Source organism: Castor canadensis, chromosome 1 (genome assembly GCF_047511655.1).
Source record: "Castor canadensis chromosome 1, mCasCan1.hap1v2, whole genome shotgun sequence".
In the NCBI taxonomy this organism is placed as follows: Eukaryota; Metazoa; Chordata; class Mammalia; order Rodentia; family Castoridae; genus Castor; species Castor canadensis.
In genome coordinates this window covers 117,862,263-117,881,505 of record NC_133386.1, presented here as the reverse complement: position 1 = coordinate 117,881,505, position 19,243 = coordinate 117,862,263, and positions in this window count along the sequence as shown.

The following is a 19,243-nucleotide window of genomic DNA, read 5'->3' as shown; positions in this document are numbered from 1 at the left end:
TCACTTCAGAACAGGTTCCTGCACCCCTAAGACAAAGGCTTGCTATTGGGGGGAAGGGGCAAATTGTTAAACTACTGTATCAAAAATGTTACCATCTGTTGTTCTAGACACTGCAGTTTTGCCCTGATTCTAATTCCTTCATTCATTAAAGAAATACATTATGATGTATACTTCTGTCCAAATGCTATAATAGGGGTCAATTTTCTATTGCCACTGAAAACAACCCAAAAATGACACAATGACACAATGGCTTGTAAGACATTAGTTCCTGGGAACAAAGGAAAATTATTCCTTAAAGGTGAGAAACAAATGAGTCCTACCTTTGTCCTAGCTGTGAGTTTTCTACCTGTATAGACCAGCATCACTCTGTTGGGGACCACTGACCCAGAGCTAATAAGAATCCAGGAAGAGCAAAGAGGCCAGAGTAGAAAGCTGCACAGAGAGAAGATTGAGTTCTACAGAGGCTTCTCAACTGTTCAGCTGAGTACTGCCTGCCCAGCATGTGCCTGTGAGGAAACCATCCCCAGCCTGGGACAGAAGTGCTCAGATTTCAGTCACTAAAGGAATCAAAGCTTAGTGCTTAAACAGGTCTGGGACAGTGCTTCTTTCAAATAGGTCCCCAAATGTATGAATCTCGAGGAACAGGGTATAGAACAGGTTTTGTCTCAGTAATGAGGAGAACTTAGCTCTCCACTAAATGTTTCCCTTCTTCAACTTTATAAAAACTAAAAGGAACACCTAATGATCAAGTCTTTATCACTGAAGTTAAGAGTCCCCAAATAAATCTCCTTAGTCCAAGCTGACTCAGATATTAGGAGATGAGGATATTATAATTGTTATTTTAACTTGGAACAATTTTTATGGCAGAAGATATTATAAAGACACAAATTAAATTCCAGAGGTGAATAAAAAATACACTGATGGGAATACAGATAAGAATAGACATTACAGAAGTAAAAAATATTAGTAACCTTAAATATATCAATAAAAATCACTTAAAACATAGAAAGAAAATTAAAAAAACCTGTATAGGAAAGAGCACCTGTGAATGGATTCAAGCAGACATGTACGTGAAGTTGGAGTCATAGAAGGAAAGGACAGAGAGAAGATGGCAAACTATTTCTAGAAACTATGGACAAATCTTTCCAAGTTCAACTGAAAATATAAATCAACAGATCTCATAAGCAAAGTGAAGCCTGACTTAAAAAGTGACAGAAATTGCACCCAGGCATATCATAACCAAAATGCTCAAAACAGAAAATCAGGGAAAAGTTTTAAAAATAGCCATAGGAAAAACAAAAGATGTGAAGCACTGAAAGGGACAAAGATAAAATGACAACAGATTTCTTGCCAAAAACAATGCAACTGGGGACACAGTGGAGTAGCTTTTTAACACAGGAAGAGTCAAGCTGTCAATACAGAATACTTTACCCAGAGTAAATATCTTTTTAAAAACACAGGAGATATAATTGCTTTAAATATTTCTTCTATACTGAGACAATATCCAGCAGGGTTATTATTACAGGTTCAATCATGAAGCATAACTTAGAAAATTAAAAATAAGGGAAGTCTATTGCATTGGCTCAGTTTTAAACACTTTTCAAGTAAGCCAGCTGTCTGTGGCTCAGCCCCTGGAATCTAGCTACTTGGGATACTGAGATTGGAAGGATCATGGCTCAAAGTCAATCAGGGCAAGTAGTTTGGGAGACTCCATCTCCAAAATGACCACAGCAAAATGGACTGCAGGTGTGGTTCAAGTGGTAAAAGTACCTGCTTTGAAGCCCGGAGTTCAAACCCCAGTCCCACACACACACATACACACACACAAAAACAACCTCCCAAACCGTACAATTTTCATTGCTTTTCCTCCTTTCTGATAGTATCAGATTACTTTTTAAATTTCTTTTATAATGGGGATTAAATTCAGATCCTCATGCTTTCTAGGCAAATGCTCTACCACTTGAGCTATGCCCCGAGTCCTGCTTTTTAGTTTGTTTTTCAGAGAGGATCTCCTGCTTTTGCCTGGGCTGGTCTGGGACCATGCACCTCCTATGCTCACCTCCTATGGCCACCTCTTATGGCCACCTCCTGAATAGCTGGGTTAACCAGCTTGTTAATGAAATGCAGTCTCACTAGCTTTTGCCCAGCTGGCCTTGAACGGTAATCCTCTCAGCTTCCTGAGTATCTGGGATTATGGTGCCACATTTCTTCTTATGTCATCTCCTAGTGAATGTTCTCCAGCCTATACTTCAGAGGAAGATATAATTTTCCATCATCAGAGAATATGTTGATTTCCATGGAAAAATATTTTTTTCTGGATATAAATTTGGGTTAAAAGAACTTGAAACAATTTATGCCACAATAGTTCCCTAACTGGCTATTCTTTCACCATTCTCTTAATTTGGAAGGTCATTGGTTTTATGTGTTTGTTCCTTACTAATGCAAGAATTTAAAGTGATAAATTTCTAAAACCACTATTCCTGCTAACTCTAGAGTTTAATATAATGTGTTATCTTTATCATTTAATTAAAGTATTTTCCACTTTCTCCTGTGATTGCTTTTTTGATGTGTAGGCTGTGTAGGCTGTGTAGACTTAGGAGTATGAATTTCCATACATTTGGAGATTTTCTGGATGTCCTAGAGTTAGTAATTATCATTCTAACACCATTGTGATCAGAAAACATACTCTGTTGTTTTTACCATTTGCTGTGTTTTGAGACTTTTTTTGATTATCCTTTATGGGGTCTATTTTGTGGTTGCTCCAAGGGTAAGTGAAATCACCTGAATTTCTCTGAGTTTCCCAGTTCCCAGAGTCACTGCCTTATACATTGTCAAGACCTGGAATGCTTCAGAATCCTTTCTGAGATTTCTGTCTTGCTGATTTTCAGTCTTAAGTGGCTCCAGCTAGTACTCGCCAATGGCCCTGCCTCTGTAGCAAGTTCTCTCAGCTTTCTGCAGGGCACTGCTTACCTGTACTTAGTAAGGCCTGTGCAAAGGATGAGGTGGGTGAGTGCCCAGGGTTTAGGCTCACTGGGCTTCTATGGTTTCATTTCTTAATTTACTTTATATCTTGATTAGTGAAGAAGTGTGATATGCTCCTGCAACTTTCTAATTCTTAATAAGAAGGGAGAGTTCTCTCTTTGAGTATCTTTCATGATTTCACTCTAATTCATGAAACTGTCTTCATCTGCAGGCATAATCAATTGCTCATTATTACAGCTCCATGGTACCACCTGGAAACTTATGACATAATGATCAATTCAAACAGGTCTCCTTCACTTAACCATGTGTTCATCCAGGCTAAACCATGGTGTTTAACTCAGTGTAAGGAGTACCTGTTAAGCTTTTGTTACGTGTCATCTATCTATCTATTTTTCTGTGTCAAACTGAAAATTATCAGTATGACTTCCAGTGTCCTAGAGGTCTGCACTCCTGATATTGAACTTGCAGGAAATTGACACACCTAATAATTTTGCTTTGTTTATGAGACAAATATTGAGTTAATTTATATAATGTTGGACAGTAAGGGAACAGCTTTCCAAGTGAGTTCAAGTTTTTATTTACCTTTTTTAAAGGGATGATTGTGAGATTTGAAAACACTCAATACGAAATATTTTTTTTTTATTATTCATATGTGCATACAAGGCTTGGGTCATTTCTCCCCCCTGCCCCCACCCCCTCCCTTACCACCCACTCCACCCCCTCCCTCTCCCCCTACCCCCTCAATACCCAGCAGAAACTATTTTGCCTTTATTTCTAATTTTGTTGTAGAGAGAGTATAAGCCATAATAGGAAGGAACAAGGGTTTTTGCTGGTTGAGATAAGGATAGCTATACAGGGAGTTGACTCACATTAATTTCCTGTGCGTGTGTGTTACCTTCTAGATTAATTCTTTTTGATCTAACCTTTTCTGTAGTTCCTGGTCCCCTTTTCCTATTGGCCTCAGTTGCTTTTAAGGTCTCTGCTTTAGTTTCTCTGCGTTAAGGGCAACAAATGCTAGCTAGTTTTTTAGGTGTCTTACCTATCCTCACCCCTCCTTTGTGTGCTCTCGCTATTATCATGTGCTCAAAGTCCAATCCAATTGTTGTGTTTGCCCTTGATCTAGTGTCCACATATGAGGGAGAACATATAATTTTTGGTCTTTTGGGCCAGGCTAACCTCACTCAGAATGATGTTCTCCAATTCCATCCATTTACCAGAGAATGATAACATTTTGTTCTTCTTCACGGCTGCATAAAATTCCATTGTGTATAGATACCACATTTTCTTAATCCATTCGTCAGTGGTGGGGCATCTTGGCTGTTTCCATAACTTGGCTATTGTGAATAGTGCTGCAATAAACATGGGTGTGCAGGTGCCTCTGGAGTAACCTGTGTCACAGTCTTTTGGGTATATCCCTAAGAGTGGTATTGCTGGATCAAATGGTAGATCAATGTCTAGCTTTTTAAGTAGCCTCCAAATTTTTTTTCCAGAGTGGTTGTACTAGTTTACATTCCCACCAACAGTGTAAGAGGGTAGGGTTCCTTCCCACCCCCCCCCGCATCCTCGCCAACACCTGTTGTTGGTGGTGTTGCTAATGATGGCTATTCTAACAGGGGTGAGGTGGAATCTTAGTAACTTTTTTATGTTGTCTCAGGCCAGACAACTGAACTCTAACTCTTTATTCATAATGAGGTGATTACTTTTGCTAATGAGTTTTTAAAGCAGCTCAGAGTCTACAAAATTAAAGAAATTTAGTGATACAGAAAATGTTATAGTTTAAAATATTTTTGTCTCCTTACTGCTGTTTGCATGGATTTTTTACTTGTTTGTTTGTAAAATATCAAACACTTTCTTTCTAGCCATCACCATAGGACAGTGTTGCGATAAAGATTATGCAACTTGGAATGACTTTCCAGCTTTTGTTTTTTTTTCCTGGAGAGTCAATATTTTCTGTCAATCATGGCTATTAAAATGTTAACTTGAGTAATAACTCAAGTCCCTAATCCAAAGGTGGTTTGTAGTGGCAGAATTTATTGTCAGTTTTTTCTTTTCTTTTTTCTCCCCCCAACAGTGGAGCAACTAAACCTGGCTATGAATGGAAGAAATGTCCAATGACTTTCAGTCTGATCTTTTGCTTCAGTTTTATTCTATCTGCTGCACACCTTCCCAGTTCATGAGACCAATTCTCAGTTTTTCTCTCATGTTCTCTTTCTTCCCAAGTCTTTTGATTTTCAATATACTGTTTTATTCTGAGTAATCATGTCCCTCAAATAAAATTTTAATTTATTAATTTTTAACATTGAGCTAAAAACACAGAGATCTTATTCCTGACACCTCACTCTAAATTTGTGGTTTTGATATTTCTCACAGGATATGTAAAACATCCATATTTTGAGAATAGTTTTGTTTCTTTTTAGTGTTTCAGATAGGAGATTTTAATGTAAGTCGTGTAGTAAAGCATTATATATGTCTTTTAGTTTTCTCAGCTGCTACATACTTGTGAAGAGAATGTTTCCTTTGACTTCAAAAAAGCAAACCAAATAAAACCAGCAAAATTAAACAAAATACAATAACAAAACGTAGCCCCTTATGAGGGCAAATGAAAGTACACAAGTGTCTGGATGGTCTACAAGACTATGCCTGAGGGATGTGACTAGTTTTCATACGCTATATGTTAACTTTTATAAAAAGGCAATGCTCATTCTCCTACCTGATGATCGGCCCTCAGATATTATAAACTATCCTAGTTTTATTGAGAACTATTTATTTCAAACAAATTTCAACAGCTCCTAATTTTCTAAAAATAACAAACTGTGCATATTATCCACAGAGCAATGGTGGAAGCAGCACAGATAACATATGGTTTTCTGACATACAGTTCACCATTTCTTGTTTCTGGTCCTTTCTAGTTTCCAACAGAGACCTAGAAGAGCACTGATTATACAATTACACATGACACTTGAAGAGAAATTTACAATTTATAGGCTATGTCCTTCTGTTAGAATTTCAATGCTATGATTGAGACCACAGTTAAAATGTTAAAGTACTTTAAAAATAATCTAGTCAAAGCTAAATTATAATTTTGAGTTAGTGAAATATGTTAAAGTAAATAAAGTACTGATCTCTAACTAAATGTAATACGTGTAAAATTGCTCTTCAAATTCTCCTTGATGCCTAACGAGAACCACATACAGGAAGCAACCACCTGTTCCTTCACTTTAAGAAATGAAATTGTTCACATTCAAAATACTTTTTCAATAAAATGTTGTTATGTGATAGTAGAAATTTGTATGCTGTAATGAGATGATAATAAAAAACATACAATGACATATATAATGGTAATAAAATCATCTAAAACAAGATTAAAGAAAAAAATAAAATGTAGAGCAAAATGGCACTGAGATTCCATCTCACACAGTCAAAAACAAGAAAGGAATAACACCAAATGCTGGAGAGGATGTGGTTTGGAATGTAAATTAGCACAGACACTGTGGAAATCAGCGTAGAGGTTCCTCAAGAGATTAAAAATAGAACTCCCAGGACCCTGCTATGCCACTCCGGGGCATTTAGACCAAGAACATAGGTCAACATACCGCAGGAACACCTGCACACCCATGTTTACTGCATCCCTATTCACAATAGCCAAGCTATGGAGTCAGTGTTGCAGCCAACAAATGATAAATGGATGAAAAAATTGTGGTGCATCTACACAGTAAAGTATTATTCCATAATAAAAAAAGAATGAAATTATGACCTTTACAGGGAGATGGATGAAACTCGATATTATAATATTAAGCAAGACAAAGGTCAGATTCATATGCATAATCTAGACCTAAAAAGTGATAATTATATGACATGGTTGTAAAAGGGGATTGTTGGGGGGCAAAAGAGGAAGAAGAAAGGAGAGGGTGATTGTGTGAGTGTGTGTGCATGTGTGTGTGTGTGTGTACAAAAACAGCATAATGAAACCCAGTAAAATACTTAAAAGTGGGGGAGAGGAGGGAGGGAGGTTAAGAATGATACAGAAGAGGTAAATTTAATCAAAGTACATTATAGGCAAGTATGTAAATATAAAAATGTACAGTTAATTTATGCTAATAAAAATTTTAAAAGGAAAGAATATGTTTTATGATATAAACTTAATTGGAGATTCTGCCTAATGTAGAACAGACACTTAGATGTAGTTTGGAAGGTGTTAGATACAGCAGTTTGAGTGCTTGTGTTCTTGGATCAAGTAGACTATTTATACAAAACAAAGTTTGTCCCCTTCTCAAATATGGAAATTTAGACTGATTTAAAAAAATCTTTATTTTGAATACTGATATGTATTCAATCAATAATTTTAAGACAGACATTTTTAAAATTCCATTTTGTGTTCTGTAGTTGAAAACATAAGTTTAAATTCAGTTTTCCAAAATATAAATAAAATCTACATTTTAGCATGGGCCAAAATGGGATAGCATAATTCTTAAAACAAAAAAAAGCACTGACATAAGATGTACTTATTCCACTTCCTTTCTGTTATGCAATTTAAAAAATTCTTCAAATTTGCTCAAAAGTGATCTCCTTTATTTTTCCTAAATAGAAAAACATGTACTCAAACTACGTTATTACAATCAAGGACTTTCATAAAAATTCAAGGCCTCCCGTATAAAGTATAAACTATGTCTATGACTAGAATTCTCTGAATTGAATTAACAAAAGACACCCTAAATTTTCTAAGTAAATAAAGAAAAAGCTGGCTAGTGAAGAAGCCCAAACACGTCCACATCCTAGTCCCCAGAATCCAGCATATGTTAGGTTATATGGCACAAGTGCATTGTGGTCCTAATAGCCAGTCTTGGGATGGAGAGATTATCCTCAATTTTCTGGGTGGCCCCAGTGGAATCACAAGAGTCCCTATAAGTGAGAAGGAGCTGAAGGGTAAGAACCAGAAAGAGCACGACCTGCCTGGCCTTGGCAGAGGGGAAGAGTGAAGGAATACAGGCAGCCTCAAAAAATGGAAAAGACCAGTTCATGGGCCTCCCCAGCTTCCAGCAGTTGCAGCCTTGTCTGAAGACACACACTTTAGCCCAGGGAGACCAATATTCTGACCACCAGAAGTGTAAGAAAAGTTTGTATTTCTTGAAGCCTGTAAAGTTGTGATTTATGATGATGGTCATAGAAAACAAAGAATGTGAATGGAACAGTTCTTTGCTGTACACAATTGCCTAGAACATTTTAGAAATTAGCAAAACGCTAATTACTGATAATTTAAGCTGTATGTAGTCTCTGATTAGAACAACCTGAATTACAAGACGGTCCTGTCACTTTAAAAATGTTAAATGTTAATAAAAAATAGTACAGTCACAAAGAATTTAGCTCTAACTTAGCAATTAATTTAGCAATTAAGTTTAAACCCCTTCATAGTGTTGAAAATGTTTCCATATATTAAGGAGAGAAATATATTCCATAAGTTCACAATACTTCTGGTCAATTAGCTGCTTTTCAGTTAGTGTCTTGTTCTTCTCATGACTTTTTCCTATGGTAATAACCCTATGGAGGACACATCAATTTAGTCCCAGTCTCTTTAACTTAGACTTTTTGATTTTCTCATCTGGAGGAATAGTACTGAGGTATGAAATTTACAGAAAGTACCCAAATCAGGTTATGGGGAGCAGATGTCCCCCTCACAGATCATCTCACAGGAGCAGGTGATCTAGCTGGACCCGGAGCCTCCCATGAAACACCCTTTTTGAAATAGCATTTTCATCTGGACCCAAACTGGGGCATGCACGCAAAGCCTGCTAATTAAGGCTCATTGACTTCACATACAGTCAATCATCAACCACCACTCCCAAGTATCACACAAATCTCCTACCTTGTTCATGACTGTAGTTTACAAATACTCACCCAAAGCAAGGCACTGGTGTGGGCAGATAGTCCTCTTAAGCTGCTCCACTCAGAGCCCACTCCCTCTTCCTTGGGAAGTGGCCTTTCCTGCCTTTACTCTTTCTCATTCTCAAAACTTTGCTGCTTGTGTGTCTCTCTCAAAATACTGACAGCAACCTTGCTGAGAAAGCCTGAAAGGTTTCTCTTATTCTCACTTTCTTTCCTATCTTTAAAACTCAAACCCAATTTATCCTGAAGAGAACTAGCTCTGGGTTGGAACTTTAGTCTTGACTTAGTTTTCCTCCAGGATGAAAAACTGTTTTTCCTATTCTGACTCTGAGGCAGCAGGATATCCCTAACAGAAGTTCTTGCTAGGGATTTCTGTGAGTTCTGTACTCCTAGTATTATCAACTTAATTTCTATCTGACAAATTTCAGTGAAGACATTTTAGAATTGTCCACACACCTTTCTTTTGTAATAGGGATGAGTAGGTAATCCTGAACTTTCTAAAACTTCTCCTTTTTTGGGGGGGAAGGGAAGCAAAAATAAAAGAAAAAAACCAAAAACAACCCGAATACTACTCTGTCCAGCCTCCTAGGTTAATTTTTTTTTCATTGGCTCTTTGGAAAGAAACCTATATCATTCTTAATATTTCCTTTCTCTACCTTTGCCTCTCTCCCCATCTAGTTTTAAGATAAAGGAAAATTGTATGAAATCTGTTTGTTTTTGTTTTTCATGGTACTGGGCTTTAAATTCAGGGCCTACTCCTTGAGCCACTCCACCAGACCTTTCTTGTGATGGGTTTTTTTGGGGATAGGGTCTTGTGAACTATTTGCCAGGGCTGTTTTTGAACTCTGATCCTCCAGATCTCTACATCCTGAGTAGCTAGGATTATAGGTGTCAGCCACTGGCTCCTGGCTGATGGTTTTCTTAAGTGAGGCACATTGAACTCAAAAACCTTTTCAATCAGTAGCTAGGAATCCATTACTCACTCTCCCACTCTATTTCACGGGGATTTACATGGGTGCTTTTTCTTTCTATCCCTTTAGTTCTAAAAAACACCATTCTGAGAATTAAGAGATCTTAAGCTATGGAAGAGTGGGAAGGTTTTTGAAAACCCTGTATTGAGATGAATACCTGAGGCACCTAGTGCAGGGTTTGGCACATAGTCAAACATCCAATAAATGCCAGTTTCCTTCCTTTCTGACCTTGAACAGAAAGCATTTGTACTCTGTGGTACATTTGTATGCATTAGTAGCTATTTGTTCAATAGCAATTAGCCTCAACTGTAGGTAAAGCACTAGAAACACTGAGTTTCTATGGCTATGTCAAATGTTGATCCTTTGTGCACTGAACTTCGAATAGTTGAAGGCAATAAAACTCACTTTGCTACAAGAAAAATAAGGACAAGCTGTATCTGTCAATGGGCAAGGGATGCTAGATCAGGGAATATTAAATGAGATAGAGGATCCTATCTGTAAGTAGCCTGAGGTCAATACCAATAGCCCAAGAGTAGATTCTGTAGTCAAGAGAACCAAATTAACAATTAGCAGCACAAAATGGCAGGGTAAATAGGTGATATTTCTTAGTATCAGTTGGGTTTGTAGACTATGAGGATAAAGCACAACTTGTGACTTATGGGATGCTAGACATGAGAACGTTTCAAGGGAGGGGGCTTGTCTTGAATGAATCTTGCTCCAGCAGGAAAATAACCTGAAAACCAGGAATTGGGGTCACAGGCGATATGTCAGTAGGGAATGTAAAAATCCAGAAACCAGTCATTACAAACTTCTTTAAGTGTAAGAGTTAAACACATTTACCACTAGATGTGTTTTTCATTAACTCAGGTTCCTGACAAGAATGAGCCTACTGGTAGCTCCTGGGACTGTTCCTAGAGCAAGACTGAGGGCCAAGCAGGAGACACCTGAGGCAATGGTCTCAAACTTCAAGTCAAATCAGTATCACCTGTGCAACCTGTTAAACAGAAACTCCTGCTCCTTGCCATAGAAGAATGCCTGACTTAGCAGGGTTGGGGAATTGGCTGGGAATCTAAGTTCTCTGGCATTACTACCAGGTTTCTCAAATAAAAATGTAGTTAAAATTTAATTTAAAACAAATCTTGCTAAAGTATATTTCATTCAGTATTTAGGACATACCATAGTAAAAAATCACTACTTATCTGAACTCAAATGTAAATTGGTATCCTGTGTCTTATCTGGCCGCCCTATTACCAAGGCATATGGTTACCAATACACTTGGAATCACACTTGGAGCACCGCTGTTCTATTGGATAAGAGCTCATAGTTTCTTCTAGAACTGACTACAGGCTTATTTGTGTAAGTTACTTGTAAAGCAATACATGCACACTTGGGGACACAGTACTGGATCTTAAGATGGAAATCTTGAGACATCGAACAACTTCCACATTTGAAAAGAGGTACTAGATTATGGTGACGTTATCACAAAGGAAATTATAACAGGGCTGGTGAAATGACTTAAAAGGTGGAGTGCCTGCCTAGCAAGTGCAATGTTCTAAGTTCAACTTCCAGGACCACAAAAAAGGTTAAAAGTTTGCTATTGGCTACTTCCTATTTCTCAATCACATGGAATCTACGAAAGATCTGAGTGTTGAAAACTGGATGATGGTTTTTATAAAAAGGTTTTTTTTGGAGAGAGCTTTTCATGAATCAACGCTGTAAGTCAGAAAGGCAAAAGAATTCTACCTCCAAATCAAGGCAGAATAAGACTTTCAAGGAAACGGGACTCAAATGGCACACTGGGCTAGAGTTCTGGGTATGCTTTGAATTCAAACTATATCATAAGAGGGAAAATAAGGTACATGTCTTTTGTATTCAAGAGAAAGGAGTTTTACAGAAACCAGAGAGAAACAGACATAGTGGATGACTTACACTGGTCTAAAAATTACTAAGGGAAAGGGATGTGAGAATCAACTAAAGTCAGGTCTCTTCCGTCAAAGCAGTTAATGTATAACTATGACTGTGTAGATGGCAGCTAACCTCCTGAATTGCTGCCTACATGCTCTGTGAAACACTGCATGACCTTGCAAGGTTCTTGTGGCCAAAGAGCCGTTTATCACCAAGTGTCCTAATCTGAAACTGCTGAAAGATGAATATTGCCCAAAAGAATTTTCTTCCTGCTTGAAGGTCCCCCTTACCTCACATGCCTCCTTTTTTAAGTAACCAGTTGCCAAGACTGAACTCAAACCCACCCATCAGGGTGAGGGGTAGACTTGCATGAGAGATTAAAAACTGAGCAGACTTCCCACTTGATGTGCTGGCTGACTCTGGTCAGGGGTACGCCCTTCTGCACAAGTGAACTTTGCCTTGCCCATCAGCTTTTAAGTATGTGTCTGATTATTAGAAACAATTTCTAACAATTCTTGGTGGCCTGTTTGGGGACTCGTATTGTCACCAGGGAGTGTCATGGAGACCCCCTCATTAGAGGAGACATCTCACTGCCTTGTTGCAGTGGCCTCAGGGTGGGGGGAATCTATACCTCTTGAGGCTGACAAGAACCCCCCTCCTCAAAAAACCAAACACTGATCAGCAAAGCAAGGAAGAGTTAAAATACTGCAGTAGCCAGCAAACCTGGTACACAAGCCAAGGAAGGAATATTGGACTAGAAATACTGCTTTGGTGGTTGGGTATGTTTGGAGGTCAAGTGTGTGACTGAGTCATGTTTTAGACATGAAGTAAGCATGGAGTCCTGATTGGGTGGTTTCATTTCATGTGGGAAATGGCCACAGTCGGACAAACCAAATCTCAGGGTGTGCAAGAAACCTCCAGTATGGGGGCGTTGAGCACATAGGATAGTCATGGGTACCTGTTGAAAATAGGGAACAAGAGATTCTAGGTCTAGGGAAATCAAAGGAAGTAAAGCCAAAGAGGACCTCTTGGACACTCCCCCAGATAATCCACTAGGGAGAATACTGAGGTTCTGGGAAGACAGTGCCAAATCAAGGACCAAAAAGGAAAAAAAAAAAAAAAAACCATACAGGGTGTCTGCAGACTAGGAACAAACAAGTAAAAAGAAGGGACTAATGATTATAGAGTAGCTGAGTCAACAGTCCCTTATCCAAATTTAAGAAAGGAATTAAAACAGTGCAAAAAGGATGAAAAGCTTCCCCTCTTCTTCTAAGCAATGTTTCCTCTCAGGTAAGTTCCCACAGAGCCAGGAGAAACTGGATGTATAAATGATCATTTTATAAGTACAGAGATTAGGAAAAGAGAACAATTTTTAGACATATTGAAATTGGAGGTTTAAGGAGATCTGTTCTAATTTGCCTTAAAATAAAAGGCACTAAATTTATCTTGTTGCTGCCTTGAAAAATTATAACATAGTTTAAAAGATTTCTTTTGAGAGTACACTCTAATTTTTTTGTCATTTTGTTTGTCTCTAAAACAGCATTGGGCAAAATTTCATTTGCTCCTGGAACTCCAGTTCATTTTATACATGCTTAAGTTGCTATTTTTTGGCATGCTTAATTTATGAAACATGTGTGTATGTGTATTTAAACATTTTCAACTGCTGTTTTAAGGTTCTTAAACTGCTGTTATAAGGTTAATGTGATATTTAAGGTAACAAAGATGGTTCTTATTGTCGTGCTGATGTAAAAAAAAAAAAAAGAAACCGTTGCATCTGTTCTCTTCTAGTGCTACTCTTAAGAAAACCAGCTTTCAAACTTTTCAATCAGGTCTCAACAATGTGACTCAGACTGAAGAAAGGGTCTGCAGCAGGGATCTTGGAATCTGGGTAAAGAAATGACCTTAGCATTTTTCATTCTGTCTTACATAAAATCTGGAATTTAATTCTCTTATAATACATGGATCTATTAGTAAGTGGACTTTCTGTAAATCATTTTTGTACAAAAATTTAAGATTTCTTTTTGTCTGGTTACTTTCATACAAATACAAGGCTCTAAGTTAAAAGATTTTGAGTTATTTTCAAAAAGCAGGAGAAACATAAAAGGTATTAAGGATATGTTTTTTTCAAAAAATAAGGTTAAAGAGAAACAATACTTTTTGGTAAAAAGATTATGTAAAGTCTGTCCTCAGTAATTGTCCTAAAGTTAAAGGATAAAGACAAGCCTTCCCCACAAAAGGCACAGAGTAAGTTGTCATAAAATGCAGAGTGGATTGTCATAAAAAGATGGGGTTTATAAATGCTTATGTAAGTGATTAAGTTGACTAACATTTTAAAGTTACACTAAAGGTTTTATAAGGCCAAAATTTAATGTACTGATTTAAACTAGAACCTAATTTTCTAAGCTCATAACAGGCTGTCTTGTAAATGTTATCAAAAGCAGAACAGTATTTCTAAGAAAAAAACTGACTCAAAGAAAAGGCTTTGGTTTTGTTATAATAACTATTGAAAAATTTTTGTTGCTATAGGTTGGTAAAAAGAAATTTATGTAAAGCAAAGTAAAAACAATGCCAAAGTGCATTCTCTAGATTGGAAGAAAAAAATCTCAAAGGAGCACTAGATTGGAAGTCTTGACCTCAAGTCTTCACTGGAGTCAACAAAGTAGAGATAATTAGTTCAAAAACTGGATTGTGTCACTAACTCAAATACTGGGCTACAAATTATCACCTCATTCCACACATAGGTAAAGATAATTTTTGGCCTGGGATGGTCAAATTGGGTCTGTTATTTTTTGGGGGCTCCATTGACTACAGGTTAGCAGAACCCTACTGTCATGAGCCATCTATTGATGTCAACAATCTGGGATGTGATTCCTTAACATCTGTCATGATTCTTGTCCATCAGGTTTCCTAACTCCACACTTAGTCCTCATGAATACTTTACCTGTGTTCTCTGGTGAATTTTTGTCAGGGTTTTGACTACTGAGGTAACTGAGTCATAACTAATAAAAATTCATTTAAGAGTTTGCCAAGTCTTTTAGATGCCCTCATAATTGTGGTTAAACAACCATTGTCTTTCTAATGTAGTTAGTGATAAGTTTGTGACTAGACTATTTGGGGTCAGTGAAACTGCCCTCCCAACTGATGGAAAATCTAAGGTTCAAAGTATATTAAGCCTTCTAAAATATAGTTGAGGCAAACACTGTACTATACTGGTTCCCTTCAAATTAAAGCTAAATGCTAGCTGTTTTCAGGCTTTTATACATGTGTTCCAAACTATAACAAGAAAAAAATTAAAAGTGCTGATATATTGCTGCCAATCATAATTATCTTAAAGTACCATAAACAATGGAAATACCTAGACTGTTCTGTTAGTTGCTAAATTGTTTATGAAAATTTTAGCCATGAGTATTTTTTTGTCACTCTAGTTTTGATCCTTCTGGAGCATTTGCAATTGAGTCCATAAAAAGACTCTTAAGTACTTATCTGACAACCAAGTTAGCTTTTTAAGCATCTACTTTTGTTGTATTTTATTTTGTATTGTCCTTGTCTAGAAGCCCACTGCCTAAGAGCTTCTCCTTCTAAGGCTCTTTGTTGCTTACATTTGGCCAAAAAGGTCTAGCTGGCACTGACTCCCACCTGACTTGTTTGTTACTTCCCCCTCAGTGTGGGACAAAAGCAAAAAATCCAGGAGAAAGCTAATCCTGGCATCGAAAAACCCAGAATGAAAGATTTTCAGAAGAGACTGCTCAGACAGTTTGGAGACAAGGGGGAATGCCGTCAAAGTTCAAATGGAGTCACTCATGCCAGACCTCATATAGACAAAGCTGAAGGTTAAAGAAACCCTTATGCATATGTGGCTATCTGGCATTAAAGCCTTTTCAGGTATCTCTGATAGAAGACAAACTCATATTTTTGGCTAGGGCCCTCTATTTAGAGATAAAGTGACTATTTTTACTGGCTCTAGAAATGTCCTTTAATATTGAAAGATGGTGTTTTTAATTTTGGATTTAAGCAATGGGTTTTTCTTGAACATATACAGAGACTCCCATTTAGACCATCATGAGACAAGTCATGATAATTTGCCATGGTAATCCTGCTTAGGATGAGAACCAGTTTCAGACACTTGAGAAATGTGCCATAGCCAACATTGTACATCAATACCACTGGACAAGTAGACACTTGTGCAGAAAGTTCTCAAAGCTAAATGGTTAAAGAAACAATAAATACAAATGATGGGCAAATATAGGGAAAAACTAAATCTTGGTTACCATGTCTAACCTGGCTCCTCCCTCTACTCGGCCCTCTAGTTATAGTAATTTTCCTCATTTTTGGTCCATACGTTCTCAATCTGCTTGTCAAGTTTGTTTCAAGATTGGAGACAAGCTCCCGATGGTGGTGGAGGCAAAGACCCACACACGCCAGAGACCACCTCCTATTACCACGGATCCCTTGACAGACCCTCTGAAAATTGCTAAAGGAAAGGGATGTGTGAGAATCAGCTAAAGTCAAGTCTTGTCTGTCAAAGCAGTTAACGTGTAACTCTCATTGTGTACATGCCAGCTAACCTCCTGAATTGCTGCCTACATACTTTGTAAAACATTTTGACCTTGCAAGGTGCTTGTAGTCAAACAAAGTTGTTTATTGCCAAGTGTCCTAATTTCAAACTGCTTAAAGATGTGTATTGCCCAAAAGAATTTTCTTCCCTCTGCTTCAAGGTCCCACTTACCCTGGAAGCCCCCTTTTCTAAGTAGCCAATCACGAAGATTATGAACCCAAACCTATCCATCAGGGTGAGGGGCAGACTTCCCACTCAGATGTGCTTGCCTGCCTGACTCTGTAGAAGGGTGTACCTCTGACCGGAAGTAAAATTTTCCTTGCCCATTGGTTTTCGATCATGTGTCTGATTTGTTATTGCCACAGCACCCATTTCTAACAAATGGGCTGCTAAAACTGCTCAATGGTGCAGGAAGCAACCTGCTGACTTCTCAGTCTGAACTCCCAGAATCTATTACAGGAAAGAATATGCCAAAGTATTCCATAGTCTAGATATTAGTCATGTATTCAATACATCTGGTCAAGGGTTCTTACCCAAGAACATCTGGAGAATTTAAAAAAATCATCAGTAATAAGCACAACGTAATTGGATGTCTTAGGATGGAGAAATGAATGACTAACTGGGAGAAACAGAAATGTAAACTTAGACATTAAAGGTGTTCTATGAACCATCAGGTTTTGATACCGTCCAAACTCAGGAAGCATCCATCCAAGGTACCAAGATCTAAGTAATAATCACTGCCTGCCTTTTCTACATCTGTTCCAACTTGAGGAATTGGAAAATCACTGTTCAAAGGAGAGTGAATTCAAAACCACCAGTGTGGATAGGAGAGAAACAGATCAGCAGGCCCAAGCTGCAGAGCAGACAAGATACCACCTACAGGGAAGAATGGAGTTGGGCTTTATTTGCATTACATTAGTAACAAACCAAAAATGCTACATGAAGCAACCAGAGTATATTTTATTTCATAAATGGAGCGGGGCTTCCAAAGTCTTATCAAGATTCAACAAAAGAAAGTTACTATGTTAAATTTATAGTGAGTAGAAAATAAAAAAAGTGGTTTTTAAATCAATTATTTTTACTATTCAATACAACAGCTGTTATCCAAGTCAGCTCTGTCTGTATTAGCATGTGTAAAAACTCATATGTGGATGTATATAACACACAGGGTATATTTACCCTACATATTATCAGATGGAATAAACTTCATAATCTAAAGATATTCTCAAATAACTTTTTCTGTTGTCACCAAAAATTGTGAGCTTAATTGATCCATTTAAGGATTGCTAGTGGAGTGGTGAGCACTTGCTTAGCAAGCATGAGACTTAAGTTCAAATCTCAGTTCCGCCTCAACTCCCACAAAAGGCATTCTTAACAAGAGAAAACTGTCTAGCTTTGCCTGTGTCCTGGGAGCCACCAAATCTCATCTTTAGCATCTGCCTTCTGTTCATATCTTTGGTGTTTGTATAACTTTTAAAAGCTACCTTATTATTCAGAACAGTTGTACATTACATAATTCCAAGTATAGTACAGAGTTCCTACAAAATCAGAGCCTAGTCCTTATCAACATTTGTCAAGACGAATAAACCAATATTTGTATATTAATTATGGTCCTCTACTAGTCATGTACTTGAACTAATCTTCTGTTCAAGGGTCCCACTAGGATATCACTCTGTGCTTCATTGTCATGTCTTGGGATATTTGGTATGGTTTATTGGCTTGTCCTTATTTTTGATTTTGACAGTACTGAGGATTATTGTTCAGATACTTGATGAAAGGCCCCTCACGGGATGTACCATGAGTTAGCATGATTACCTGGGTGTATGGGTAAAGTGTCATTGTCAGCACATACCAAGAATATATGCTATAAAAATGTCTCATCAGTATTGGACTTCACCAACTATCTAAGACAGCGTTCACCAGTTTTGCCTACTGTAAGGTTATCCTTCCTTCCTCACATATTGTATATTCTTGGGGAGTAGTTTGTACATGGGGTTTATATTAAATATAAATTAACTGTGGCACCTGAGAGCAGCTTTTACAAACCTTACTGTATGTGAAAGCCATTGATCCTGGTGTAAGTACTGAATGATTCATTCAATACATCCATCATGGCTTCAAAGGATCTTTTTAAAACCTTGTGTACTGAGTAACAACTTGGAGGTGAAGAGTTTCTCTGCCATGTGAAACATTCCCCAAGGTATTTTGTAAAGCTGTGCTCCAGTCCATATCCTCTGATCCAACTCATAACATACAAATTGGAGACAGCAATACTGGTTTTAATTACATAATGGTTCTATAGAATACTTTTCAAAAGTTTTTTTCTATATAAGTAAAGTTGATCTTCTGCTATTGTTACCCTCAAGACTGTAATGCTTAGCATTGCTTTTAGCAAACCATGTCTCTGGCCCAGTCCCCATATGATCATAATACTTTTAAATAATTTAACCTAACTGTATACTGAGCTTCAGAGCACATCAGCTGTTATTGACAATGAGCAAGCTTAGACACATCAATCACACTACCCAAATGCTCTCTCACACCTCTTGAGTGTCAATGACATTAGATTTTTGTGTTTTTTAATTCTAGTATTTTCCCTATGTCATCTCTCCTTGAAAGCAGGCAGTCATCTTATCTTACTAGAGCTAGTAAATTCAAAGGGGAAACTTAACAGGTAATGGAGGTGAAATGCAAGGTGTCATTGTTAGAAATGCACAAGCATTTAAAGCATGAGAAAGAGAAACTCATAAACTAGAGTGCAAGATAATATTCACACAGACTGAACCATGTTCCAACATTGTTCATTGTCTAAGTTTATTGTGCTGATTTTATACTAATAGCACTTACCAAATGACTTTTTTTTTTTTTTTTTTAGGAATTTGGGAATCAGATTGCTGTGTTCTTTAAAAGATGACATTGAGAAAAGCCATCGTTGGATCATCTGCAGAAC